We start from the raw sequence: 20152 nt of genomic DNA on the forward strand, positions 1-20152 counted from the left end.
TAAGGGCTGTGTCCAGGCACTCTGCGTTGCGTCTTGGTTATGAACAGACCTTAGCCACGGTATATTGTCCATATACCTTACCTCCTCGGGCCTTATTGCTTAAATATACAGTTGGTATGATTCTGCATTATTTTACTGATTTATTTCACCTTTATTTTACCAGATAAGTCAATTGAGAAAAAATTATAATTTACAATAATGACCTGGCCAAGAGGGATAACATTAGAACAGTGAACAAACAGGACAACACACAATACCACTAAAAATAAATAAAGCGCACTATACAGAGGAAGCAAATATACAACTATAAGAAATATTCCCAGTGGGTTGGAACAGAAAGTTACAAGGCAACACAGCACACTTAATAACCAGCAGGTACATTGATCAGATAGCAGCTCAGTTTATGTTTTTGAAGGAGTCTGGTGAGATGACTGTATCAAGTTTGAGGGTTGAATGCATTTCTGTATTTATTTCTGTATTTAGAAAGTTCTATATCTTCAAAACTTGATAGCTGACATGCAAAACATTTTGGGACAATTTTCAACAATGGACTAAAGAAACAAATACCAAAATARTGTTTTTGGGGTTGGAGTTTTCCTTTAATGACACCTAAGTTGAGAGTTACATAGTGTCCTTCATTTTGTAGCACTGCTCAAGCTCCACTTAGTCTGTGTTGTTATACAACACTGGTTTCAGAAGGAGATACATCTCTGCTTTGAGACGTGTCATGTTTGCATGTGTGACGACCGACAAAAAGGCTTTACTTTCCCAGGAAACTGGACACCTGTTGCGCGGACCCCCCCCCCCCCCCCCCCCCCCCCCCCCCCCCCAACCCAGATTACTGCGCTCAGCAACCAGACAAAATATTGATTTTCCGATTTTTGTCCTTGATGCACAAAGCCCACTTAGATTAAATGGGCATCTCCCACCCCTGCCCGTGCCACCATACAGGCCTCCAAATGCTCCATACTTGTCATTTTCTTGTCAGCAAATTGCCATTTTCCTCCAGTCACAATGATATCCCGAGGCAATTATTTTTAAATATCTGAGGCGGGAAACCACACGCGTAACCTAGTGCTAAATGGTGTTGTTGTGGTTTTCCCATRCGCACATAGGGTGGTGCTTGAGTGTTGTTATTCTCAGGAGCTTAGAAATTAATTCATTCAGAAATGAACACATGCACACGCACACTTTTGCACCCGAGGGAACTTATGCACCCGGAGGGAACTTGAGCTTGATCTTGCACCCGGAGGACGGGGGGAAAATAAGCTTTGTCCCTTACACGAACAACTCCTTCCCACCCCTCAAGCGTATAATATGTGTGTGTGTGCGTATACCTACAAGTGCATGGACGTGGATGCACGCGCACGCACACACACGCACTTACACACATACAGTTGATGACTACTGGCTCTAAGCATGGATGCACAGCCTTACGGCCAATCAGCTCTCTCTCTCTCTGTCTAGAAGAGAAACACTGACATCAAGAGGCCAGGAGAGTGTGTTACAAGTTCAAAAATGGCTATGAGCATTAATTGTGCACAATTTGCATTTCAGCTTTAGTGCTTCATTATAAMTCCATGTACCGGTAATTTCATTGCAAAATACTTGCAAAAACGTAACTTTGTATGGTAACAGAAATGTGTGCAATCAGAAAGGACTGGATATTACTGTAAAGGCCTCTAGCAAGGTCACTGGGATGCAATGGGCAGAGAGAGCAATGCAGCAGTTTGCAAGGTAGAAGCAGTTTGCAATGTGGTCAGGCATCGGCCAGGGAGAGGAACCGGGAACCCCCAGCTTGGGTAAGGAGGTACACAGGAATCAGATGGAAACTACCATCCAGGAATCAGTGGTTACCTACCATCAAGGAATCAGTGGTTAACTACCATCCAGGAATTGGTGGTTAACTACCATCCAGGAACCATCCAGGAATCAGCTGGTAACTACCATCCAGAAATCAGTGGTTAACTACCATCCAGGAATCAGCTGGTAACTACCATCCAGGATCAGATGGTAACTACCATCAGGAATCAGTGGTACCTACCATCAAGGAATCAGTGGTTAGCTGCCATCCAGGAATCAGATTGGTAACTACCATCCAGAAATCAGATGGTAACTACCATCCATGAATCAGTGGTTAACTGCCATCCAGGAATCAATGGTTAACTACCATCCAGGAATCAGGTGATAACTACCATCCAGGAATCAGATGGTAACTACCATCCAGGAATCGGTGGTTACCTACCATCAAGGAATCAGTGGTTAGCTGCCATCCAGGAATCAGTGGTTACCTACCATCAAGGAATCAGTAGTTACCTACTATCAAGGAATCAGTGGTTAGCTGCCATCCAGGAATCAGTGGTTAACTACCATTCAGGAATCAGATTGTCACGAATCCCGCTTCCTGAGTCTGTTTTTGCCTGTGTTCTGTCCTGGAGTGTTTTTTCCGGTGTCCTGGAACGCACCCTGTCTGGTTGCCGGGCGACGTAGCTAGTTGGAGGATCTCTGAGTACCCGCACCTGTATCCCATCAGCTATCTGCACACCTGGTCCTGATCATCACCCCTCCACTTCATAAGCGCTGACCTGACATCCATTCCCTGCCGGATCGTTAGCCATGAACAGTATGTTGTGCCAGCGTATCAGCCTCCAGTTTGATAGAGTTTGTTTTGTTGTTTTGTACGTCTTGCTTGCCTTGAACTTACCTTCGTTTTTTCTGTCTACAGTCATTCACCCGGAACACTCATCCCATCCCTACCTGGTCGTCGGTGACTTCAGTTACTACCTTGGATCTGCTTACTCAATTCCATCAACTCACCTCCGCTGCCCGCTCCGCTACTTGGATTTTTCTATCACTACATTTAAACTTGTAAATAAATACTCACCTTCGTCTTACTCTCCTTGTCCTGGTCTGCTTCTGGGTTCTACTTTAGAGAACCGTGACACAGATGGTAACTACCATCCAGGAATCAGCAGGTAACTACCATCCAGGAATCAGTGGTTAACTACCATTCAGGAATCAGATGGTAACTACCATCCAGGAATCAGTGGTTAACTGCTATCCAGAAATCTGATGGTAACTACCATCCAGGAATCAGATGGTAACTACCATCCAGGAATCAGATGATAACTACCATCCAGGAATCATTGCTTAACTGCTATCCAGAAATCTGATGATAACTACCATCCAAGAATCAGTGGTTAACTACCATTCAGGAATCAGATGGTAACCGCCATCCAGGAATCAGATGGAAACACCATCCAGGAATAAGGGGTTAACTGCCATCCAGGAATCAGAAGGTAACTACCATCCAGGAATCTGTAGGTAACTACCATCCAGGAATCTGTACGTAACTACCGTCCAGGAATCAGATGGTAACTACTGTTACGTTCCCCAGTTTCTGTGTTGTGGGTTTGTGTATATGTATTTCAGGAAATCGCTTCCAGGATTCCTCCAAGGAGCTGATTGGTCGGCCCCATGGCAAATTGGAGCTGACCCCGTCCTCTCGTCAAAGGATACAGCTGTCTGTAATTACAGACTCCTTCTCCAGCTTTAAAAGCCAGTTTTCCTTTGTAGGAGAAGAAGGCTGATTGATGTGTCCTGTTTTGGTTGTTGCTCAGAGAGAGCTGATGGTGACTATGGAGTCACACTTCCTAAGGCTTCCACTAGATGTCAACAGTCTTTAGAACCTTGTTTGATGCTACTACTGTGAAGGATGGGGGAATAAGAGCTGATTGAGTCAGGGGTCTGGCAGAGTGCCACGAGTGCTCCCGTGAGAGTTTGCTGCCTTCCATTGCATTTCTATAGACAAAGGAATTCTCCGGTTAAAACATTATTGAAGATTTATGATAAAAACATCCTAAAGATTGATTCTATACTTAATTTGACATGTTTCTACGAACTGTAATATGACTTTTCATCTGAACTTTCGCCTGGACTTGCCCGCGCCTCCTGAGTTTGGATTTGTGTACTAAARGCGTGAACAAATAGGAGGTATTTGGACATAAATGATGGACTTCATCGAACAAAACAAACATTTATTGTGGAACTGGGATTCCTGGGAGTGCATTCTGATGAAGATCATCAAAGGTAAGTGAATATTTATAATGCTATTTCTGACTTCTGTTGACTCCACCACATGGCGGGTATCTGRATGGCTTGTTTTTGTGTCTGAGCGCCGTACTCAGATTATTGCATGGTGTGCTTTATCCGAAAAGTTTTTTTGAAATCTGACACAGCGGTTGCATTAAGGAGAAGTTCATCTATAATTCCATGCATAACAATTGTATCTTTTAGCAATGTCTATTATGAGTATTTCTGTAAATTGATGTGGCTCTCTGCAAAATCACCGGATGTTTTGGAGGCAAAACATTACTGAACATTACACGCCAATGTAAACTAAGATTTTTGGATATAAATATGAACTTTATCAAACAAAACATACATGTATTGTGTAACATGAAGTCCTATGAGTGTCATCTGATGAAGATCGTCAAAGGTTAGTGGTTAATCTTATCTCTATTTCTGCTTTTTGTGACTCCTCTCTTTGGCTGGAAAAATGGCTGTGTTTTTCTGTGACTAGGTGCTGACCTAACATCATCGTTTGGTGTGCTTTCGTGGTAAAGCCTTTTTGAAATCGGACACTGTGGCTCGATTTACAACAAGTTTATCTTTAAAATGGTGTAAAATACTTGTATGTTTGAGGAATTGTAATTATGGAATTTCTGTTATGTTGAATTTGGAGCCCTGCAATGTCACTGGCTGTTGTTGAGGTGGGACGCTAGCGTCCCGAATATCCCAGAGAGGTTAAAAAGTGWGGGTTTAGTCCAGTCTTTGGCTCGTCCGTTATACCGAGTTATTGGCTCAGCATTTGGGAAACCGAATCCTGTCTATGCTTCGTTTATCTCTGTCGGTTGTGTTTCCTTAACTGGAGAACAAGCTGATCAAAAGCCCATACAAATCTTACGAGACACCGGGGCGGCGCAGTCAGTAAACGTTACTGATGCTTCACCCTGGTCTCCTGAAACATATTGTGGCTTGCATGTCATATTACAGGGTATAGAGACAAAAACCGTACCTGTACCATTARACTGGGTCCACTTAGTGTCAGACTTGGTATCAGGACGTTTCCGTGTTGGTGTAGTGTCTACACTGCCAGTAAAAGGAGTCACATTGCTATCAGGGAACGATACCGCTGGTGGTAACGTCACTCCTGTGTTAGAAGTAGTAGACAATCCASAAATCAAAACTGCAGATGATAAATTGGTTCAAGCATTACCCCATGTTTTTCCTACCTGTGTGTTAATGAGGGCACAATCTTGCAAGCTGGGAGATGTGGTGGATTTGGCTAGTTCKATTTTTGAGAATGTTGAGGTAGAAGACAGTGCAATGAGTATTCCTTCTGCAAGGCCGACAGTTTTTACCCCCATAAAAACTAAGGGAGACACCAGTCTTCGCAAGTGTTTTGCTTCGGTAATTTCCACTGAGGAAGCTAAAACTAAGGAGACCGCCTACTTTATGGAAGCATGAGTTTTGATGCGTAAATGGGCACCTCATGACACTGTTAGTGACTGGAGTGAAGTGTGTCAAGTGGTTGTTCCTACACCGTTCCGACAGCAAGTGCTGTCACTCGCCAATGACCAGTCGTGGTCCGGACATTTGGGGATCACGAAGACTTATAACCAAGTCCTTCGACATTTTTTCTGGACAGGTTTGAAGTCTGACGTTGTCCAATTTTGTAAAACATGTCATGTATGTCAACTCACTGGGAAAGCGAATCAAACAGTTCCTCGTGCACCACTCTGCCCGATTCCTGTGGTGGGGGAACCGTTTGAATGAGTGATAATCGATTGTGTAGGTCTGTTGCCCGAAACCAGGTCAGGTAACCAGTTCTTACTAACAATAATGTGCAGTGAGACTCGATACCCAGAGGCTATTCCTCTCTGGACTATAACGGCTAAGACTGTAGTGAAGGCACTAGTGAATTTCTTCTCTACGTTTGGACTCCCTAAAGTAATCGAAACTGATCAGGGAACCAACTTTATGTCAAAACTGTTCTCAAATCTGTTAAAGACGCTGTGTATTTCCCATCAGGTCTTCAGTCCGTATCATCCGGAGAGTCAAGGGGCTGGCATCAGACGCTAAAAGGCGATGCTACGCAAGTATTGCATGGATACCAGTACCGATTGGGATGAGGTGGTGCCCTTTGTCCTATTTGCTATCAGGGAAACAATAGAAGAGTCCTTGGGGTTCAGCCCTGCTGATCTTGTGTTTGGTCACACCCCACGGGGTCCGTTAAAAGTTTTGAAGGCGCATATCCTATCTCCTACACCCAGTAGCGCCCTTAAAAATGTGTTGGATTATGTCACTAAGATGCAGGAGAGACTGCACCCTGCATGTGCGTTAGCCCAAAAGTCTCTCTCCTTGTCTCAAAAACACATGAAGTTGCATTATGACAAAGAGCCTGTTGGCCGTTCTTTTGCACTAGGGATCAGGTTTTAGTTTGTTGCCAATCCGTGGCACATCTCTGTCGGCACTTTTTTCTGAGCTATATCTTGTGGAAAAGAAACCCACTGACACCAATTATGTGATAAAGACCCCAGATCGTAGGCGTTCTTCCCGTGTGTGTCATGTTAACATGCTGAAAGCTTACTATATACGTGACTCTCCAGACAGCTCCTCAGGTAAGCAGGTCCAGCCCGATGTCTCCAGTGTGGCTGCGTTGGTGCTGAAGCCTGGCTGGGACCTAGAAGAGGATAAGGAGGATTGGTTGGAGTTACGCCATGCGTTACAGCAGTGTAAACGCTTATGTAATTCGGAGATGCTGAAAAAGTTACCCTCTCAAATGGAACATCTGGATAACGATCAAACTAATGATCTTATCCTATTGATAGTTTTCTCAATGTGTTTCAGGACGTTCCAAGTCGCACYTCCATCTTAGAACATGACGTGGATGTGGGGAACGCTGCTCCTTTACGTCAGCATCCGTACCGGGTTAGTGCTAAGAAAAGGGAAGTAATGAGAAGTGAGGTAGCTTATTATTACAGAATGACATGGCAAAATCCAGTAACAGCTCCTGGAGTTCTCCYTGTATTCTTGTTCCTAAGCCTGACGGTACATCCCGCTTATGTACGGACTATCGTCGCGTAAATGCAGTTACAAAGTCTGATTATTTTCCTCTACCTCACTTAGATGACTGCATTGATAGAACTGTCTCTGCTGCTTACGTAAGTAAGTTAGATTTGCTAAAAGGTTATTGGCAGGTGCCTCTGACCTCTCGAGCTTCTGACATCTCGGCTTTCGTTAGGCCTGATAACTTTGTACAATATACTGTGATGCCCTTTGGAATGTGTAATGCACCGGCTACTTTTCAGCGCCTAGTTAACATTGTGTTTGTGGATGTGCCAAATTGTACTGCTTACCTTGACGATATGGTGATTCATTCGTCTACTTCGTCTGATCGTCTTGCCAGCTTGAAAAGTGTGTTTCAGCATTTGGAGAATGCTTCTTTAACCCTCAATTTGGCCAAGTGTGAGTTTTGGAAGGCTACTGTGACTTACTTAGGGAAACAAGTGGGACAAGGTCAAGTGTGCCCAGTAACTGGCAAAGTGGAAGCAATTGTTGCTTTTCCTGCTCCCACGACTTGCCGCCAGTCGGGCAGATTCCTGGGGATGGTAGGGTACTATCGTACGTCCGTAAGAATTTTTGGACGGTAGTAGCTCCCCTTACACCTCCGCTTAGTCCCAAAGTACCATATAAGTGGTCCCAGGACTGCAACTATGCTTTTGAGTCCGCCAAAGCGCTACTTTGGTAGTGCCCCAGTGCTTGCCGCCCCCAACTTTGACAAACCTTCTAAGCTGGAGGTAGACGCAAGTATAGTTGGGGTGGGTGCGGTTCTCTTGCAGGAAGATGAAGAGGGAGTGGATCGGCCCGTCAGTTTCTTCTCTCGTAAGTTCAACTCATGTCAGTCAAGGTACTCCACCATTGAACAAGAGATGCTGGCTTTATTGCTAGCCTTACAGGTTTTTGAGGTATATGTGGGCTCCAGTGCCTTGCCTATACTGGTCTTCACGGACCATCATTATTTGGCGTTTTTTAAGCAAAAACCGCCACCTTATGCGGTGGGCTCTGATTGTACAACGATACAATCTAAAGATAAACTATGTGAAGGGTTCGGCGAATGTGTTTGCCGACGCTTTATCACGGGTAACTGGGGATACGTGTTGGGTTTTGTTATTCCAAACTGTAAGTTTGCATGTTTTTGGGTGGGTGTGTTACATTCCCCAATTTCTGTGTTGTGGATTTGTGTGTATGTATTTCAGGAAATGGTTTCCTAGATTCCCCCAAGCAGCTGATTGGTCGGCCCCATGGCAGATTGGAGCTGGCCCCGCCCTCTCATCAAAGGATACAGCTGTCTGTAATTACAGACTCCTTCTCCAGCTTTAAAAGCCAGTGTTCCTTTGTAGGAGAAGAAGGCTGATTGATATGTCCTGTGTTGGTGTTGCTCAGAGAGAGCTGATGGTGATGTCCTGTGTTGGTTGTTGCTCAGAGGCAGGTTTTTGATACGTTTTTTGAAGCCGCTGATCTGAGGTATGTGTGTACCAATATGACTCAGTGTTTTTGAATCTTGAAATTGTTTACTTACGTTTGGATAATTCTGTTTCATTTGTTCCCAGGGAGGAAGGGGAAGGCACCTAGGGAGTGCTCAGGCAAGAGGCCTGCGGGCATACATAACCCGTAGTATTTACTGTCTATGCACACTAGGTAAGACCTGGGAGGACCACCCCCTGTATTTTGGTTAGCGCACCAGGTGGTGCTAAAAGATGAGGTAAGTAGTGGGTAGGCAGCTAAGGTAGGAGAGGGGGCACTTTAACTTCTACTTTCTTTGCTTTGGTTCCGTTCAGACCCTTTTTCCCAAATTACCYTGTGAACGAATAAATCAATTCCCAATAAACTGTACATTTTCTGTCTTTGTCATCCTTTCCTGCACCTACAGAACCATTTATCTTTCACTCAATGGGGAGTTGAATTGTATCAGGGTGTTGCATTCCCTCTTCCTACAGGCTTACATAACCCTACCATTCAGGAAACAAATGGTAACTACAATCCAGGAATCAGTGCTTAACTACCATCCAGGAATCAGTGGTTAACAACCATCCAGGAATCCATAGTTAACTACCATCCAGGAATCAGTGGTAACTACCATTAAGGAATCATTGGTTAACTGCTATGCAGGAATCAGATAATAACTACCATCCAGGAATCAGCTGGTAACTACCATCTTGGAATCAGTGGGTAACTACCATCCATGAAGCAGTGGGTAAGTACCATCCAGGAAACTACAGCTGGTAATTACAATTTAGGAACCAGTTGGTAACTGCCATCCAGGAATCAGATGGTAACTACCATCCAGGAATCAGATGGTGACTACCATCCAAGAATCAGATGGTTACTGCCATCCAGGAATCAGATGATGAGAAAGTACACCCAGGAATCCGTGGGAAAACTAGCAAACAGGAATCAGATGATAACTACCATTCCAGGAACTAGATGGTAACTACCATCCAGGAATCAGACGGTAAAACCATCCAGTAATCAGCTGGTAACTACCATACAGAATCAGAGGTAAATACCATCCAGTAATCAGCTGGTAACTACCATACAGGGAATTCAGACGGTAAATACCATCCAGTAAATCAAGCTGGTAAACTCCATCCAGGAACAGACGGTAAAATACCATCCAGAAATCAGCTGGTAACTTACCATCCATGAATCAGTGGGTAACTTCCCCATCCAGGAATCAGACCGGTAACTACCATCCAGGAAACTGATAAACTACCATCCAGAAATCAGATGGTAAATACCATCACAGTAATCAGCTGCGTAAACTACCTCAACAGGAATCAACTGGTAACTACCATCCAGGAATCGGTAGTTAACTGCCATCCAGAAATCAGATGGTAACTACCATCCGGGAATCAGCTGGCAACCACCATCAAGGAATCAGGAAATTAACTACCATCCAGGAATCAGTGGATAACTAGCGAACAGGAATCAGATGGTAACTACCCTCCAGGAATCAGCTGGTAACTACCATCCAGGAATCATTGGTTAACTGCCATCCCAAAATCAGATGATAACTACCACCCAGAATCAGCTGCGTAACTACCATCTAGGAATCAGTGGTTAATTGCCATCCAGGAATCAGATGGTAACTCTCATTCAGGAATCAGATGGTAACTACCATCCAGGGAATCAGATGGTAACTACCATCCAGGAATCAAGATGGTAACTACCACTCAGGAATCAGCTGGTAACTACCGGTCCAGGAATCAGATGGTAACTACCATCCAGGAAACTGATGATAACTACCATGGCAGAAATCAGATGGTAAATACCATCCAGTAATCAGCTGGTAACTACCATACAGGAATCAACTGGTAACTACCATACAGGAATCGGTAGTTAACTGCCATCCAGGAATCAGATGGTAACTACCATCCAGGAATCAGCTGGTATGAGTAAGTGGCATGTGTACAGTACCGGGTTCATATTAAGACCGTGTTTCGGCAGACCGGTGTATACCATGTGTATCCAGTACATACGACTAACAAATCTTGAAACAAACTGTGTGTTTGTGTGTGTGCGTGCGTGCGTGCAAACAAAGGTCAGAATTCTATTTTGCACTTTCATCTTTCATGTGAACAAACATATTCAATATGAACAGACATCAGACAGGCAAAATGTATTCTCATGTATACAGTGCATTCGGAAAGTTTTCAGACCCCTTGACTTTTTCCACATTTTGTTATGTTACAGCCTTTTTCTAAAATGGATTAAATAGTTTTTCCCCCTCATCAGTCTACACACAATACCCCATAATAACAAAGCAAAAACACGTTTTTAGAAATGTTTGCAAATGTATTAATAAAAACAGAAAACAGAAATATCACAATTACATAAGTAGTCAGACCCTTTACTCAGCACTTTGTTGATGCACCTTTGACAGTCATTACAGCCTTGAGTCTTCTTGGGTATGACGCTACAAGCTTGGCACACCTGTATTTGGGGAGTTTCTCCCATTCTTCTCTGCAGATCCTCTCAAGCTCTGTCAGGTTGGATGGTGAGTGTCGCTGCACAGCTATTTTCAGGWCTCTCCAGAGATGTTCAATCGGGTTCAAGTCCGGACTCTCCTGCATTGTCTTGCACTCCTGCATTGTCCTTGGCATTCAATCTTAGTTTCATCAGAGCAGATCATTTTGTTATCACAGCCTAAAAGTCCTTTAGTTGCCATATGGCAAACTCCAAACGGGCTGTCATCTGCCTATTTTCCCAGGAGTGACTTCTGTCTGGCCACTCTACCTTATGTAGACAGGTGGGTGCCTTTCCAAATCATGTCCAATCAATTGAATTTAACCCCGGTGGACTCCAATCAAGTTGTGCAAACATCTCAAGGATGATCAACGGAAACAGGATGCACCTCAGCTACATTTCTAGTCTCAAAGCAAAGGGTCTGAATACTTAAGTAAATAAGGTATTTCTGTTTTTTATTTTTAATATATTTGCCAACATTTTTTAAATCTGTTTTTGCTTTTTCATTATGAGGTATTGTATGTAGATTGATGAGGGGAAAAAAATATGCAATACATTTTAGAATAAGGCTGTAACGTAACAAAATGTGGAAAGGGGTCTGAATAATTCCCGAATGCACTGTACTTAAAATATCAAGTGATTATTGAAGAATGTAACTTGTGGATGCCTTATGCCTCTTGCCAAATCAGAAACTTGTTTTTGTCTGTTGTTTGTAAACAACGTAATTGTAATAAACAACATAGTAACCTCATTTTGGTCCAGTGGATGGTCTTTGTGGCCATGACTGTCTGTGAATGTGAGAGTGGTTGCATTTCTCCACCCTTATCCCTTGGCTGTTTACAGGAACAATGGTGGTGTGTCCACTTTGTCCTGTATTAACTACAGATTGCCCCTTTAACCTTTAACCTAACCTTCTGTCCAGTGTAGGTTTAACTTGTCTGAAGTATGGTATCTTTATAGTTGTGTTATTTCTTTCAGTTTTTTGTTGTTGAGTATATTATTTATATTGTGTTTGTGATTTGTATGTAAAACCGAATACACAGACTTTTCCAACAACAAAAAAACACAAATTACTTTTAATATGTTTTTTTTCTTCTGAGAAACAAAAGCCATACAATAAAGCAAATGAAAATACATACAGTTCTGTACAGGCATCGTAGCACATTCATGCACACATTCTAAGGCTATTTCCTCAAAGTGGCCACATGTACATCAGAAGAGACTTCTTACACGCCAAATAACGTGAGACTGACATTCGTTTTGTGGTAGAGGGGGATTGAACCGACAAGCWTTTCTCACACGTTTCTCATAGAAAAATGCAGAATCAACCATGCTTTCGTCACATATAGTTTTACAGTAGTGGAGACTCATCAAAATAATAAATACAATTCATTTAAAATGAAGGGATTCTCATTGAAGAGGAATGAACGGTTGGAACAGAATGGAACGAGTACAGATGCCACGGAAGAAGACCCAGTGGAGCTTAAAAACAAAAGACCCAGTTGATACAAAACATTAAGCGATAACAGAAGTGGACAAGCAAATATTTAGTGTGTATTTTGACATGACAGAATGCCATGTGTAAACGCTAGTTCTTTTTTCACTGGAGTAGATTTGACCATTGAGGTATGACTAATCTGCTCCAAACAGAATCCAATTGAATGAGGACATTCACAAAATCATAAAGGAGAAAAAAGTGACATAATACTTGTCTTCCATATTCTGAAAATAATCATTTAAACTCAGCCGTTTGAGTTTCGCTAGTCCATTGAAGGTCATTGGTGAAATCACAGTTAAAACACTGTAGTAAAAACACAACGGATAGTCAAACTTTGGTTCACCACATGAGGGCAGTAGGCCCCACATAACAAAATMAATAATTGCTTAAGAGTTTAATACGGTGGCGCTTCCCTAAACCTGCGATGTTAGATAGAGGAAGTTGTCACGGAAAGAATATCTGGCCTCCAAACATGCAGTGAACACACAGCTACACATAGGTGCATTGATATCTCACGTTTAAGTGCTTAACTCTGGCCATTCCATTTTAGGCAGGTTTATTTTGACAAAAAAATTTAAATGTTGGCACAATTTTGCAACAAAGAACTTTGCTAGACGCTCTTTCTCCCCCCTACCAAAGGATGCTTTATACAGAGACTCATAACATAAACAAAGTAATGCAGTGATTTTTTTTTAAAGCAAAGCTTTAAAATACATACACCTTACACCATCTATTTTGATGTAGTTCAGTCTCATGATTTATAAATCTTTGCCAAAGTACAGAATCATTTTTTRCCCGACACTCAGTAATCTTTATGTATAGATTATATATGCCAATGTATTATATGAGTTAAAAGAGTGACAGAGCAAAAAAAGAAACATGTTTAATATATATATATCTATATATGTATCTGTATATGTATATAGCTTACTTGTGGGTAGGATGTGGGTGTTACACGTTTGACAGGCTGATCTGTAAAGATAGTGGCCTCTCTCAATCTTTACTGGGACGGTTGCAGGGGTATAATAATTMTAATGTTCCGAAGGAGAAGAGAGAGAGCTTGATGCTGTAGCCGTAGCAACCTGGACTCTCGTTGCCTGTCCGCTCTTCAAAAATCAGCAGTGAACTCTGACCTTCCATGATGCTTATACATGCACAGCCAAAACCAAATGTATACATAGAGGGGTGCATTGCAGGCTGGTCTAGAAGGGTAACAGCAGACGCCAGCTCCCAGCGTCATTACAGGGTTCTAATACCACTGTGTAGGTGAATAGTTGGACCAAACTGGACAAGCTTCTATCTATCCTCCATCCTTCAACCATTCAAAAGAAGAGGGGAAAAGAACGATGGAAGTCGGAGGAGATCAATACAGATGTTCTGTTGTTCTGAAGAGAACAGTGGAAGTCAGATGTGTTCTGTTGTTCTGAAGAACGGAGATTACATGCTTCAGACAGATGAGAACCCCGTATGACTGTTTATCCCCACGACTTCGTTGTGTTAAACTCGGGATTAAAAACACGGATATAACAAAAAATTAATCCTGACAAAAATACTTCTGCAAATATACAACGTAAATTACAATATATATTATTTCATTTTTTTTTTGTGGGGAGGGGATTATATGAAATAAACGTACAAACAAATAAGAGATGCATTTGTACTTTATATATCAGTATATTCACCTGAGAGTCAAATACATGTTGAAGAGAAAAAGAGACATGAAACCCTGGTTTTGTCAGAGATGGCAGCTTAGCCCTATTTGCCATTAGTAAGCTTATGGCGCGCCAAAATTCTGGCAGTTACATCTACCAGGGAAATATTGTTGGTCACACATACACATCTCTGGCCCATACTGTGATAAAAGTATATATAGATTAATTTCAAAAAAACTCTCTCAAAGCACTCTCGCTTCACGGTTGCGGTGAAATGGCTCTTGATAAATTGTAATCTAGACGCACATATTAAATTTTTGACTCTGTACCGTATTGTTTTGGTTTATATTGGTTATTTTTTGTATTATTATCAAAATATACTTTTTTTTAATTGACTCGACTATATTATCAAAGCACACGTCTCGTGTATTCTCGAGTAGTGCCACATTGAAGTATAACAATGTCTATGTTTCCGCATCGCTGCATCTACCATATCGTAGAACAGAGAAGAGGCGAGGTCGAGAGCCATGCGGTTTGGAAACAATACCCTGCCAAGTGCTGCATTGCTTTTTAACATAAACTGCTTGCTTAACCCGAGACGTCATGCTGCTAACAATGTTTGGGAGGAACACTCTGTACACCCGTGACGCCGACACAATGTTAGCGTGAATGCACCCGGAGTACGCCTAAGAGACATATGGGACAGAGGACGTCCCAGATGGCCAAATCCGCTCCCCTAATACCCGGAGATCACTCGCCCACACTCATGTGCTCCTCTCTCATGTTGCTTTCCCGTGACGCGGCTTGAACTGTTGCACACAGCTGGTGTACGAACCCGGGTCAGTAGTGACAAACCTTCTTTTTAGATATGCTATGCCTCACACTCGACAGCCCAGATATATTATTATCGATAATCTCTTGCCATAGTTCTTCATGCATTTTAAGTCAAAAACTGTAGAGGCCACTCAGGAACCATGCAAGTTCGTCTTGGTAAGTAAAGCCATTGAATAATTTGGCTGTTGGTTTATTCACGTTGATTATTACCTGTCTGAAGGGTGAATTATCTCCCTTACGGTGTCTCTCTCGAAAGACACAAACACAGGTCTAGAATTTCTCTCAAGGATGTTGCTGTGCTATAGTCTTGAATTTCCTTGTTGAATGTTGTATCTAGAAACAACATCTCAACGTCCATTGTCTCACGATGACAAGTTACCACAATAAATATATGCACCCCTACAACCATAGGCTTGAAAATATTGGTATGAAGATGACATAACAGTGATGTTTGGTGTAATGATTGGCCAACACTAGGCATTTGTTAATATCAGATGACAAAAACGTCCTTATCTTTGCCACATTTTTAGTTTGCAGTATTATTGCCTCTCATAATGCATTTGAGCTGCCAAAGGAGCATAGCTTTTCTGAGAATATTTTAATCTGTACAAGCGTCCCCTTTCTATCTTTTTGCTATGTCATTTACGGTTAATTTTTGTTGGAGTAATTACAAATGTTGTTGTCATCCTAGTTATAATTTTCTCTATCACATGCCAATCTCAACGCTCTGTACTGTTCTCGTAATGCACCATTGTTAATGGTGAATTCCTGGAGCGTTTCATTACCGTTTCTCCACTAACTGAGCTTGGGTGGAATGCTGAGATCTTTGCATATGAGTCTCGGGTGATATTGGATACCCAAACTACATCTCTAAAGTGTCGTCACACCATCATCGAGAGGGATTCTATATTTCAAATGTAATGCACCTATGGTAGCAAATCAGGACCAATAGGTGCCCCCTTTCTCTTCGCCAGGACATTCGAGTAAACATCCTTGGAGTACTTTGATGATTCGATAACATGGTTGTTTGGAGAAATTCGTTCACGACGTAGAGAGAGATGCAGAATAATTCGTAATACGCTCGGGCGCGAGATGAGATTGTCATTCAAAAAGTTCAGATATACTATATAGAATTGCACACAGAGTGTCACATCGACGAGGAACAGTAGTCAGAGTGGTTAGAATTTTTAATTCCTCTGTGGTGCCACATCACGATGTATTGTAACACCCCACACCACAACAGAATGAGGGGGTGGGGCAAAAAAGCGCAAAGAGCGCACGGCCCATCCTTTACAAACCTATCACGAGAAAGGCTTAAAGGAAATTGGCTTTGATGTCATAAAAAAGCTTCGTCTAACAAACATTTTACAGATGCACAATCGAGATGTACATGTCGGAGCTGTGTAAGTCACAGCTGGTAGGCAACTGCTCCGCCCACTAACCGTATAGTGCTCCCAGAGGGTAGTGCGGTTCATGCAACATATCGCATCAACAGGCGGGTGGGGAAAGCGCAACCGTGCCCTTGGCAAGGAACACTCCATCAAACCCCATACCAATGCACACGAGGCAATCAGGTGATCGAAGACGCAACAACCCTCCGAGCCACTGCCTTGTTACTAGACTAGAGGTTACAACGCAACTTTACCCGCTATCGATCGAGATAGGCGAGGTCCGTACACGTGATCAAAAGCCATGACGAGAGAGAGCAGAAAAAGCAAATTCTATATCTTCAAGCCAATTCAGAACTGGTTGAACAGCCGCCACCCACTCAACATTGAGTGGCTGCTCGCAAAATACACTAACTGTAAAACTGTATCGACCAGCCAGTGATTTAAACAATGGCATAAATATATCGATTTACACAAATACCCTCACATTAAGCGCACTCTCAATATGGTATATACTGTAACACTCACAACTAACGTAGACATGGAATCTTGATCTTATGTCCATATGATCACTGCAGCTCTCTGTAACAAAGCATCATATTAAATATTGTCTTACATCACCCTACAATCACATTACTCATATCATCACGTGTATTATATTTAAAATGTTGGCTAACTTCGATACCATCTAATAACTCTGGCCATCTACTGCCTTGCATCCTTGCCCTAACGCGTTCTGTACATCATTTACTCTATTTATAAGTCTTTGATGTCACCAATGATCTTAGTTCCTTTACACTTGTGTGTTAAAGAGCTTTGTTTGTGAAATCAGTTAGGTTAAGATTACTCGTTGGTTATTAACTTGAGAGTCGAAACCTAGCAACACAAGCATATCGTACACATCGCATTAACATAGCTAACATATGTGTATGTACACTCAATATGATTAGAATTTGAGTTGAGATGTGAGTCCTGATGCAAAGCTTAACTTATGCGATCTAGTTTTAGCTACATTGTTGCTCCCTGAAATCGGGTTCTAGAGGGACTAAAACATACAAATACGTAAAGTATGTCAACACATTTCAAGCTACTTCAAAATTTTTAAATTAATTTCTTAAAAAGCATAAGTTACTATCGACCGTTGCGATTATAAATTCAGCTCGTAACATAAAAAGAATTGGAAAAAGCTCAAAGGGTGTGAATACGTAGACTCCTGTTACTGGGACCACAGGTATCGCATTGGTTCCTGACCCAGGCATCAGTCTCACAGTATGACTCAACCATCAGACAGCACACACTCACCAACATGGCCTATTAATTAAAAGAAACCTTATCTAAACTTATACTTATTAAGAAATGATGTCTAATAGAGCGCAGGACGGAAGTTGTAATTGAGACGCTTGGGTTGTGTGAGTGTGAACAATCACCCACAGTAACGCACCACACTAATAACATCTGACTTAAAAACTAATGATCCAATACAAATTGATCTTGAAATATTGAGTGTGGTTTAGGTTTATGGGTGTTTGTGTGTCCACGTGGTGAGTGATCTGTACATGTTCTTGATGAGGATAGGTCATCATTAAAGATGGTTGTCCTGTGGCACAACTTAATACTAACTCTCTGTGTTGTGGTGGTTGTTGTGTGTGTGTGTGTGTGTGGTGTGTGTTGTTGTTGTAGGTATGAGGGCGAGAGTGTGTGTGTATGTGGTGGGGCTGTTGGTTGTGTGCGCTGTGTGATCAGCTGAGTGTAGTGAGTGTGTGTGTGTAGGTATACGTGTATGTGAGCTAGGATTGACTCCTTGTCTACTATTGATTTACCAAAGACACGCCATGAATCCCCAGGATCAGGCTAGCCTTGTATACTGGCTCATCCCACCAGATAGAAAGCAATGGAGTGTTATCTGTCTGTGTTGCATGGTTATGGTAATTCTGTCATTGATACGTACTCATAGTGGTAGTGGGGAATTTCGATTCGAATCGTTCTCCTGCTTGTGTTTCAAGATCTATAACCAAGGATGTCCAGATGTTGCTCCACGCCATACCACTCTAGGGCCCAGACATGTACAACGAATTCCTGAAAACTTATTGGTAGATTAGGTTAGAAGCCATAGCCATACCATCTCCGCTCGCGATGCCACAACTATTGGGTTTGGTGAGCCACCATGTATATTTCTTTTCTAAAATGTAATTGAGAAAGGTTCAATCCTTAAGATTTTGTATTTTTGTTTGGTTTGTCAGCTTTTATGTACTATATATATCTATATAAAACCGATTCCACCACATTGGTGTGCCCTAACATGAGTTGATGACCTAGAGTCTAAAAGTAGTGGAACAAGAGCTAAGAAATAGATCGAACTAATAGAGCAATAGGGTTCGTTGCCTGATAACTCACACTATATAGGTAAATATGTGTTCCATTCCTTCATTTTTATGAGACTTGTTGGTTTCCTGCTGCTACATTTCTGACCAGATCTGACGTTCCCTCAGAAGTCTTGTGATGGTTGTAGAAGTTTGTTAGTGTGGTGTGTTTTTGGTGTGTGTGTCTGTGGTTGTCTTCAACTACATCTCATAGAACGACACAATCTCTACAAGTAGCAATAGAAATGATTATGTTTCTGTCCCAAATGATGAATGGTTTTGGGCCCTGAACAGTCTTTATCTCCCGTTTGCAGATAAAAGCACTTGGCCGAAATCAGTACCTTACTGCCTTTTGGATAACTGGGCGTTTGCATGCAATGCGATGGAGCCCTGTTTTTTTTAGAATGTGTGCAGAAAAACGGCAGAACTTGTTTTTGAGGAACCGTCTTACTAATTGTCTATATTTGTGAACTGTAATGAATCTAACGTTTTCCTTAACACAGCATTGGGATACTGTCAGAACAATGTATGAGTGTTGCGATTGCCCAGCATTCTCACACTTAGCAAATGGATTTTGCAAAGCTATAAACTGAGTGTATTTACAATAGGTTATTAGTTGCGAGGCTTTCAAATACATCTCTAGAAACAAATGCTTTTTCTGGTGACTATATCTGGACAACCTATGGTGAGAGGAAGGCTGATGATCTTATTGATGATCAGCTGTTATACTAATTCAGTTTCGTAGAACTCGTTAAATAAAGTGATTGGGTTAGCTATCAGATCTATGAGAGACAAATGAATTGTTGTATGTATTGGCCATATTATAGAGGGTTGATGATTTTCTATAAGTAGTGCATTCGAAACTTCGGGGCTATGGTACAGTGGTGCAAGGAGAGAGGCACGATGTATGAGTGTGTACGGAGATACTGGAACACGTTTGTCTGGGAGTTGGCACTCAACAGTTTGATAGTGTGTAGAAGAATGGTCCGCCCATCCAAACAAGACGAACAATCCCAGCCCCATTGTGACAGAAACCTGTAGGAATCATTGTGTTCACATGGGCCATTAGTCTTCGACATCCGCCTGTCCGCCTTTGCTAAGGGTATTCAAAAGAGCGCCTCAGCGCGAATTTTGAGGCTTTCTGAAGGGGAAAGGGGGCTATGGGCTCAAGCGTCAATAAAACGAGCTACTGGCACGCGTGTTTCTTAATGTGTTTCTCATCCACTTGATGCTTCACTGATGTGCGACAATAGCCATCTTTTGTAATAGATAACTCACGTTATGACTCTGATCTCTCAGCATTACTGATAACTCCTACTACAAAAAACG

At 42.1% G+C, this 20152-nt stretch overlaps 2 long non-coding RNA genes across 2 annotated transcripts; one reads left to right on the forward strand and one right to left on the reverse strand.

Moving 5' to 3' along the window:
* Positions 1-2395: 2395 nt before the first annotated feature.
* Positions 2396-2894, forward strand: LOC139028663 (uncharacterized). Its single transcript, XR_011480880.1, has 2 exons — positions 2396-2623; positions 2726-2894. It is a non-coding gene; the product is annotated as an uncharacterized lncRNA (long non-coding RNA).
* A 9258-nt stretch (positions 2895-12152) lies between these two features.
* Positions 12153-14014, reverse strand: LOC139029397 (uncharacterized). The gene is made up of 2 exons (XR_011481700.1): positions 13156-14014; positions 12153-13121 (listed from the first exon to the last, which is right to left on the reverse strand). It is a non-coding gene; the product is annotated as an uncharacterized lncRNA (long non-coding RNA).
* Between the last annotated feature and the right edge of the window lie 6138 nt (positions 14015-20152).

The sequence above is a fragment of the Salvelinus sp. IW2-2015 genome, linkage group LG2 (assembly GCF_002910315.2).
Source record: "Salvelinus sp. IW2-2015 linkage group LG2, ASM291031v2, whole genome shotgun sequence".
NCBI lineage: Eukaryota > Metazoa > Chordata > Actinopteri > Salmoniformes > Salmonidae > Salvelinus > Salvelinus sp. IW2-2015.